The sequence below is a fragment of the Gobio gobio genome (assembly GCF_949357685.1).
Source record: "Gobio gobio genome assembly, chromosome: 3".
Lineage (NCBI taxonomy): Eukaryota > Metazoa > Chordata > Actinopteri > Cypriniformes > Gobionidae > Gobio > Gobio gobio.
In genome coordinates this window covers 693,571-706,070 of record NC_137099.1, presented here as the reverse complement: position 1 = coordinate 706,070, position 12,500 = coordinate 693,571, and the positions used below count along the sequence as shown (strand labels likewise).

The window sequence follows — 12,500 nt, the reverse complement described above, 5'->3', positions numbered from 1 at the left end:
GAGCTGAAGCAACACAGACCATATAATATCATAAATCATATACACTATATACCACAACATATACTCTGAGTCTAACACATAATATCATATATCATATACACTATATACCACAACATATACCCTGAGTCTAACACATAATATCATATATCATACACACTATATACCTCAACATATACCCTGAGTCTAACACATAATATCATATATCATATACACTATATACCACAACATATACCCTGAGTCTAACACATAATATCATATATCATATACACTATATACCACAACATATACCCTGAGTCTAACACATAATATCATATATCATACACACTATATACCACAACATATACCCTGAGTCTAACACATAATATCATATATCATACACACTATATACCACAACATATACTCTGAGTCTAACACATAATATCATATATCATACACACTATATACCTCAACATATACCCTGAGTCTAACACATAATATCATAAATCATACACACTATATACCTCAACATATACCCTGAGTCTAACACATAATATCATATATCATACACACTATATACCACAACATATACCCTGAGTCTAACACATAATATCATATATCATATACACTATATACCACAACATATACCCTGAGTCTAACACATAATATCATATATCATATACACTATATACCTCAACATATACTCTGAGTCTAACACATAATATCATATATCATATACACTATATACCTCAACATATACTCTGAGTCTAACACATAATATCATATATCATATACACTATATACCACAACATATACCCTGAGTCTAACACATAATATCATATATCATATACACTATATACCTCAACATATACCCTGAGTCTAACACATAATATCATATATCATATACACTATATACCTCAACATATACCCTGAGTCTAACGCATAATATCATATATCATACACACTATATACCTCAACATATACTCTGAGTCTAACACATAATATCATATATCATATACACTATATACCACAACATATACCCTGAGTCTAACACATAATATCATATATCATATACACTATATACCTCAACATATACTCTGAGTCTAACACATAATATCATATATCATATACACTATATACCTCAACATATACTCTGAGTCTAACACATAATATCATATATCATATACACTATATACCACAACATATACCCTGAGTCTAACACATAATATCATATATCATATACACTATATACCACAACATATACCCTGAGTCTAACACATAATATCATATATCATATACACTATATACCACAACATATACCCTGAGTCTAACACATAATATCATAAATCATATACACTATATACCACAACATATACCCTGAGTCTAACACATAATATCATAAATCATATACACTATATACCACAACATATACCCTGAGTCTAACACATAATATCATATATCATATACACTATATACCACAACATATACCCTGAGTCTAACACATAATATCATAAATCATACACACTATATACCACAACATATACTCTGAGTCTAACACATAATATCATATATCATATACACTATATACCACAACATATACCCTGAGTCTAACACATAATATCATATATCATACACACTATATACCACAACATATACCCTGAGTCTAACACATAATATCATATATCATATACACTATATACCACAACATATACCCTGAGTCTAACACATAATATCATATATCATACACACTATATACCACAACATATACTCTGAGTCTAACACATAATATCATATATCATATACACTATATACCACAACATATACCCTGAGTCTAACACATAATATCATAAATCATACACACTATATACCACAACATATACCCTGAGTCTAACACATAATATCATAAATCATACACACTATATACCACAACATATACCCTGAGTCTAACACATAATATCATAAATCATACACACTATATACCACAACATATACTCTGAGTCTAACACATAATATCATATATCATACACACTATATACCACAACATATACCCTGAGTCTAACACATAATATCATAAATCATACACACTATATACCACAACATATACTCTGAGTCTAACACATAATATCATATATCATATACACTATATACCACAACATATACCCTGAGTCTAACACATAATATCATAAATCATACACACTATATACCACAACATATACCCTGAGTCTAACACATAATATCATATATCATATACACTATATACCACAACATATACCCTGAGTCTAACACATAATATCATATATCATATACACTATATACCACAACATATACCCTGAGTCTAACACATAATATCATATATCATATACACTATATACCACAACATATACTCTGAGTCTAACACATAATATCATATATCATATACACTATATACCACAACATATACCCTGAGTCTAACACATAATATCATATATCATATACACTATATACCACAACATATACCCTGAGTCTAACGCATAATATCATATATCATATACACTATATACCTCAACATATACCCTGAGTCTAACACATAATATCATATATCATACACACTATATACCACAACATATACCCTGAGTCTAACACATAATATCATAAATCATACACACTATATACCACAACATATACCCTGAGTCTAACACATAATATCATAAATCATACACACTATATACCGCAACATATACCCTGAGTCTAACACATAATATCATAAATCATACACACTATATACCACAACATATACCCTGAGTCTAACACATAATATCATAAATCATACACACTATATACCACAACATATACCCTGAGTCTAACACATAATATCATAAATCATACACACTATATACCGCAACATATACCCTGAGTCTAACACATAATATCATATATCATACACACTATATACCACAACATATACCCTGAGTCTAACACATAATATCATAAATCATACACACTATATACCACAACATATACCCTGAGTCTAACACATAATATCATAAATCATACACACTATATACCGCAACATATACCCTGAGTCTAACACATAATATCATAAATCATACACACTATATACCACAACATATACCCTGAGTCTAACACATAATATCATAAATCATACACACTATATACCACAACATATACCCTGAGTCTAACACATAATATCATAAATCATACACACTATATACCACAACATATACCCTGAGTCTAACACATAATATCATAAATCATACACACTATATACCTCAACATATACCCTGAGTCTAACACATAATATCATATATCATATACACTATATACCTCAACATATACCCTGAGTCTAACACATAATATCATATATCATATACACTATATACCTCAACATATACCCTGAGTCTAACACATAATATCATATATCATACACACTATATACCTCAACATATACCCTGAGTCTAACACATAATATCATATATCATATACACTATATACCTCAACATATACCCTGAGTCTAACACATAATATCATATATCATATACACTATATACCACAACATATACTCTGAGTCTAACACAAAATATCATATATCATATACACTATATACCACAACATATACTCTGAGTCTAACACAAAATATCATATATCATATACACTATATACCACAACATATACTCTGAGTCTAACACATAATATCATATATCATATACACTATATACCTCAACATATACTCTGAGTCTAACACATAATATCATATATCATATACACTATATACCACAACATATACTCTGAGTCTAACACATAATATCATATATCATATACACTATATACCACAACATATACTCTGAGTCTAACACATAATATCATATATCATACACACTATATACCACAACATATACTCTGAGTCTAACGCATAATATCATATATCATACACACTATATACCACAACATATACTCTGAGTCTAACACATAATATCATATATCATATACACTATATACCACAACATATACCCTGAGTCTAACACATAATATCATATATCATACACACTATATACCTCAACATATACTCTGAGTCTAACACATAATATCATATATCATATACACTATATACCACAACATATACCCTGAGTCTAACACATAATATCATATATCATATACACTATATACCACAACATATACCCTGAGTCTAACACATAATATCATATATCATATACACTATATACCTCAACATATACCCTGAGTCTAACACATAATATCATATATCATACACACTATATACCACAACATATACCCTGAGTCTAACGCATAATATCATATATCATATACACTATATACCACAACATATACCCTGAGTCTAACGCATAATATCATATATCATATACACTATATACCTCAACATATAACCTGAGTCTAACACATAATATCATATATCATATACACTATATACCACAACATATACTCTGAGTCTAACACATAATATCATATATCATACACACTATATACCACAACATATACCCTGAGTCTAACGCATAATATCATATATCATATACACTATATACCACAACATATACCCTGAGTCTAACGCATAATATCATATATCATATACACTATATACCTCAACATATACCCTGAGTCTAACACATAATATCATATATCATATACACTATATACCTCAACATATACCCTGAGTCTAACACATAATATCATAAATCATACACACTATATACCACAACATATACCCTGAGTCTAACACATAATATCATAAATCATACACACTATATACCACAACATATACCCTGAGTCTAACACATAATATCATATATCATACACACTATATACCTCAACATATACCCTGAGTCTAACACATAATATCATATATCATACACACTATATACCACAACATATACCCTGAGTCTAACACATAATATCATATATCATACACACTATATACCACAACATATACTCTGAGTCTAACACATAATATCATAAATCATACACACTATATACCACAACATATACCCTGAGTCTAACACATAATATCATATATCATATACACTATATACCACAACATATACCCTGAGTCTAACACATAATATCATATATCATACACACTATATACCTCAACATATACCCTGAGTCTAACACATAATATCATATATCATACACACTATATACCACAACATATACTCTGAGTCTAACACATAATATCATATATCATACACACTATATACCACAACATATACCCTGAGTCTAACACATAATATCATAAATCATACACACTATATACCACAACATATACCCTGAGTCTAACACATAATATCATAAATCATACACACTATATACCACAACATATACCCTGAGTCTAACACATAATATCATAAATCATACACACTATATACCACAACATATACCCTGAGTCTAACACATAATATCATAAATCATACACACTATATACCTCAACATATACCCTGAGTCTAACACATAATATCATAAATCATACACACTATATACCACAACATATACCCTGAGTCTAACACATAATATCATATATCATATACACTATATACCACAACATATACCCTGAGTCTAACACATAATATCATATATCATACACACTATATACCTCAACATATACTCTGAGTCTAACACATAATATCATATATCATACACACTATATACCACAACATATACCCTGAGTCTAACGCATAATATCATAAATCATACACACTATATACCACAACATATACTCTGAGTCTAACACATAATATCATATATCATACACACTATATACCACAACATATACCCTGAGTCTAACGCATAATATCATAAATCATATACACTATATACCACAACATATACCCTGAGTCTAACGCATAATATCATAAATCATACACACTCTATACCACAACATATACCCTGAGTCTAACGCATAATATCATAAATCATACACACTATATACCTCAACATATACCCTGAGTCTAACGCATAATATCATAAATCATACACACTATATACCTCAACATATACCCTGAGTCTAACACATAATATCATATATCATACACACTATATACCGCAACATATACCCTGAGTCTAACACATAATATCATAAATCATACACACTATATACCACAACATATACCCTGAGTCTAACACATAATATCATAAATCATACACACTATATACCACAACATATACCCTGAGTCTAACGCATAATATCATATATCATATACACTATATACCACAACATATACCCTGAGTCTAACGCATAATATCATATATCATACACACTATATACCACAACATATACCCTGAGTCTAACACATAATATCATATATCATATACACTATATACCACAACATATACCCTGAGTCTAACACATAATATCATAAATCATACACACTATATACCTCAACATATACCCTGAGTCTAACGCATAATATCATATATCATACACACTATATACCACAACATATACCCTGAGTCTAACACATAATATCATATATCATATACACTATATACCACAACATATACCCTGAGTCTAACACATAATATCATATATCATATACACTATATACCACAACATATACTCTGAGTCTAACACATAATATCATATATCATATACACTATATACCACAACATATACCCTGAGTCTAACACATAATATCATAAATCATATACACTATATACCACAACATATACCCTGAGTCTAACACATAATATCATAAATCATATACACTATATACCTCAACATATACCCTGAGTCTTACGCATAATATCATATATCATACACACTATATACCTCAACATATACTCTGAGTCTAACACATAATATCATATATCATACACACTATATACCACAACATATACCCTGAGTCTAACGCATAATATCATAAATCATATACACTATATACCACAACATATACCCTGAGTCTAACGCATAATATCATATATCATACACACTATATACCTCAACATATACTCTGAGTCTAACACATAATATCATATATCATACACACTATATACCACAACATATACCCTGAGTCTAACGCATAATATCATAAATCATATACACTATATACCACAACATATACCCTGAGTCTAACGCATAATATCATATATCATACACACTATATACCACAACATATACCCTGAGTCTAACGCATAATATCATAAATCATACACACTATATACCACAACATATACCCTGAGTCTAACACATAATATCATATATCATACACACTATATACCACAACATATACCCTGAGTCTAACGCATAATATCATATATCATACACACTATATACCACAACATATACCCTGAGTCTAACGCATAATATCATAAATCATACACACTATATACCGCAACATATACCCTGAGTCTAACACATAATATCATATATCATACACACTATATACCACAACATATACTCTGAGTCTAACACATAATATCATAAATCATACACACTATATACCACAACATATACCCTGAGTCTAACACATAATATCATATATCATATACACTATATACCACAACATATACCCTGAGTCTAACGCATAATATCATATATCATACACACTATATACCACAACATATACCCTGAGTCTAACACATAATATCATATATCATACACACTATATACCACAACATATACCCTGAGTCTAACACATAATATCATATATCATACACACTATATACCACAACATATACTCTGAGTCTAACGCATAATATCATATATCATACACACTATATACCACAACATATACCCTGAGTCTAACGCATAATATCATATATCATACACACTATATACCACAACATATACCCTGAGTCTAACGCATAATATCATATATCATACACACTATATACCACAACATATACCCTGAGTCTAACGCATAATATCATATATCATACACACTATATACCACAACATATACCCTGAGTCTAACGCATATCATATATCATACACTATATACCACAACATATACCCTGAGTCTAACGCATAATATCATATATCATACACACTATATACCACAACATATACCCTGAGTCTAACGCATATCATATATCATACACTATATACCACAACATATACTCTGAGTCTAACGCATAATATCATATATCATACACACTATATACCACAACATATACTCTGAGTCTAACGCATAATATCATATATCATACACACTATATACCACAACATATACCCTGAGTCTAACGCATAATATCATATATCATACACACTATATACCACAACATATACTCTGAGTCTAACACATAATATCATATATCATATACACTATATACCACAACATATACTCTGAGTCTAACGCATATCATATATCATACACTATATACCACAACATATACCCTGAGTCTAACGCATATCATATATCATATACACTATATACCACAACATATACCCTGAGTCTAACACATAATATCATATATCATACACACTATATACCACAACATATACTCTGAGTCTAACGCATAATATCATATATCATATACACTATATACCACAACATATACCCTGAGTCTAACGCATAATATCATATATCATATACACTATATACCACAACATATACTCTGAGTCTAACGCATAATATCATATATCATATACACTATATACCACAACATATACCCTGAGTCTAACGCATAATATCATATATCATACACACTATATACCACAACATATACTCTGAGTCTAACGCATAATATCATATCATACACACTATATACCACAACATATACCCTGAGTCTAACACATAATATCATATATCATACACACTATATACCACAACATATACTCTGAGTCTAACACATAATATCATATATCATACACACTATATACCACAACATATACCCTGAGTCTAACGCATAATATCATAAATCATATACACTATATACCACAACATATACTCTGAGTCTAACACATAATATCATATATCATACACACTATATACCACAACATATACCCTGAGTCTAACGCATAATATCATAAATCATATACACTATATACCACAACATATACCCTGAGTCTAACGCATAATATCATAAATCATATACACTATATACCACAACATATACCCTGAGTCTAACGCATAATATCATAAATCATATACACTATATACCACAACATATACCCTGAGTCTAACACATAATATCATATATCATACACACTATATACCACAACATATACTCTGAGTCTAACGCATAATATCATATATCATATACACTATATACCACAACATATACCCTGAGTCTAACGCATAATATCATATATCATACACACTATATACCTCAACATATACCCTGAGTCTAACGCATAATATCATAAATCATATACACTATATACCACAACATATACCCTGAGTCTAACGCATAATATCATATATCATATACACTATATACCACAACATATACTCTGAGTCTAACGCATAATATCATATATCATACACACTATATACCACAACATATACCCTGAGTCTAACGCATAATATCATATATCATACACACTATATACCACAACATATACTCTGAGTCTAACACATAATATCATATATCATATACACTATATACCACAACATATACTCTGAGTCTAACGCATATCATATATCATACACTATATACCACAACATATACCCTGAGTCTAACGCATATCATATATCATACACTATATACCACAACATATACCCTGAGTCTAACACATAATATCATATATCATACACACTATATACCACAACATATACCCTGAGTCTAACACATAATATCATAAATCATACACACTATATACCACAACATATACTCTGAGTCTAACACATAATATCATATATCATACACACTATATACCACAACATATACCCTGAGTCTAACACATAATATCATATATCATATACACTATATACCACAACATATACCCTGAGTCTAACGCATAATATCATATATCATATACACTATATACCACAACATATACCCTGAGTCTAACGCATAATATCATATATCATATACACTATATACCACAACATATACTCTGAGTCTAACGCATAATATCATATATCATATACACTATATACCACAACATATACCCTGAGTCTAACGCATAATATCATATATCATATACACTATATACCACAACATATACTCTGAGTCTAACGCATAATATCATATATCATATACACTATATACCACAACATATACCCTGAGTCTAACGCATAATATCATATATCATACACACTATATACCACAACATATACTCTGAGTCTAACGCATAATATCATATCATACACACTATATACCACAACATATACCCTGAGTCTAACACATAATATCATATATCATATACACTATATACCACAACATATACTCTGAGTCTAACACATAATATCATATATCATACACACTATATACCACAACATATACCCTGAGTCTAACGCATAATATCATAAATCATATACACTATATACCACAACATATACTCTGAGTCTAACACATAATATCATATATCATACACACTATATACCACAACATATACCCTGAGTCTAACGCATAATATCATAAATCATATACACTATATACCACAACATATACCCTGAGTCTAACGCATAATATCATAAATCATATACACTATATACCACAACATATACCCTGAGTCTAACGCATAATATCATAAATCATATACACTATATACCACAACATATACCCTGAGTCTAACACATAATATCATATATCATACACACTATATACCACAACATATACTCTGAGTCTAACGCATAATATCATATATCATATACACTATATACCACAACATATACCCTGAGTCTAACGCATAATATCATATATCATACACACTATATACCTCAACATATACCCTGAGTCTAACGCATAATATCATAAATCATATACACTATATACCACAACATATACCCTGAGTCTAACGCATAATATCATATATCATATACACTATATACCACAACATATACCCTGAGTCTAACGCATAATATCATATATGTTGTGGTATATAGTGTGTATGATTTATGATATTATGCGTTATACACTATATTCCACAACATATACCCTGAGTCTAACGCATAATATCATATATCATACACACTATATTCCACAACATATACCCTGAGTCTAACACATAATATCATATATCATACACACTATATTCCACAACATATACCCTGAGTCTAACGCATAATATCATATATGTTGTGGTATATAGTGTGTATGATTTATGATATTATGCGTTATACACTATATTCCACAACATATACCCTGAGTCTAACGCATAATATCATATATCATACACACTATATTCCACAACATATACCCTGAGTCTAACGCATAATATCATATATCATACACACTATATTCCACAACATATACCCTGAGTCTAACGCATAATATCATATATGTTGTGGTATATAGTGTGTATGATTTATGATATTATGCGTTATACACTATATACCTCAACATATACCCTGAGTCTAACACATAATATCATATATCATATACACTATATACCACAACATATACCCTGAGTCTAACGCATAATATCATATATGTTGTGGTATATAGTGTGTATGATTTATGATATTATGCGTTATACACTATATTCCACAACATATACCCTGAGTCTAACGCATAATATCATATAATATAATATACAGTCAAAGTGAAGCAGATTTTATATAAATTATTAATATAACAGCATTACATAATATAATACAGAGTTTCAAAGTGCTACAGATTTGGCCTAAATTAGTATTATAATATAATTAATGTAATGTAATAAATATAAATGAATGAATACAGTATTACTCCAGTTATTTCTACAGTTATTACTACAGTTATTACTACAGTTATTACTCCAGTTATTACTCATGGTTTAAATCATACCTATGTGACCGTTATCAGTTTGTAGCAGTAAATGAAGAGATGTCCCAGCGAGCACAAGTTCAGTATGGAGTACCACAAGGCTCAGTGCTAGGACCGCTACTCTTCACCCTGTACATGCTACCACTGGGAGATATCATTAGGAAGCATGGCGTTAGTTTTCATTGTTATGCTGACGATACTCAGCTCTATATTTCTTCACACCCTGAAGAGATAGTTGACCTGACGACAGTTATTACTACAGATATACCTCAACATATACCCTGAGTCTAACGCATAATATCATATAATGTAATATACTGTCAAAGTGAAGCAGATTTTATATAAATTATTAATATAACAGCATTAATTAATATAATACAAAGTGTCAAAGTGCTGCAGATTTGGTCTAAATTAGTATTATAATATAAGTAATGTAATGTAATAAATATAAATGAATGACTACAGTTATAACTACAGTTAGTTATTACTACAGTTACAGTTATTACTACAGTTACAGTTATTACTACAGTTACAGTTATTACTACAGTTACTACTACAGTTATTACAACAGTTGTTACCCGTTATTACCAGTGTTTACTACAGTTATTACTGGTTGTTACGACAGTTGTTACCGGTTATTACCA

The 12,500-nt window shown here is 29.9% G+C and overlaps 1 protein-coding gene across 1 annotated transcript in view; it reads left to right on the top strand.

Moving 5' to 3' along the window:
* Positions 1-12,500, top strand: part of cd247 (CD247 molecule) — a 32,492-nt gene that overhangs the window by 18,594 nt on the left and 1,398 nt on the right. The gene's annotated exons all lie outside the window — the stretch shown is intronic.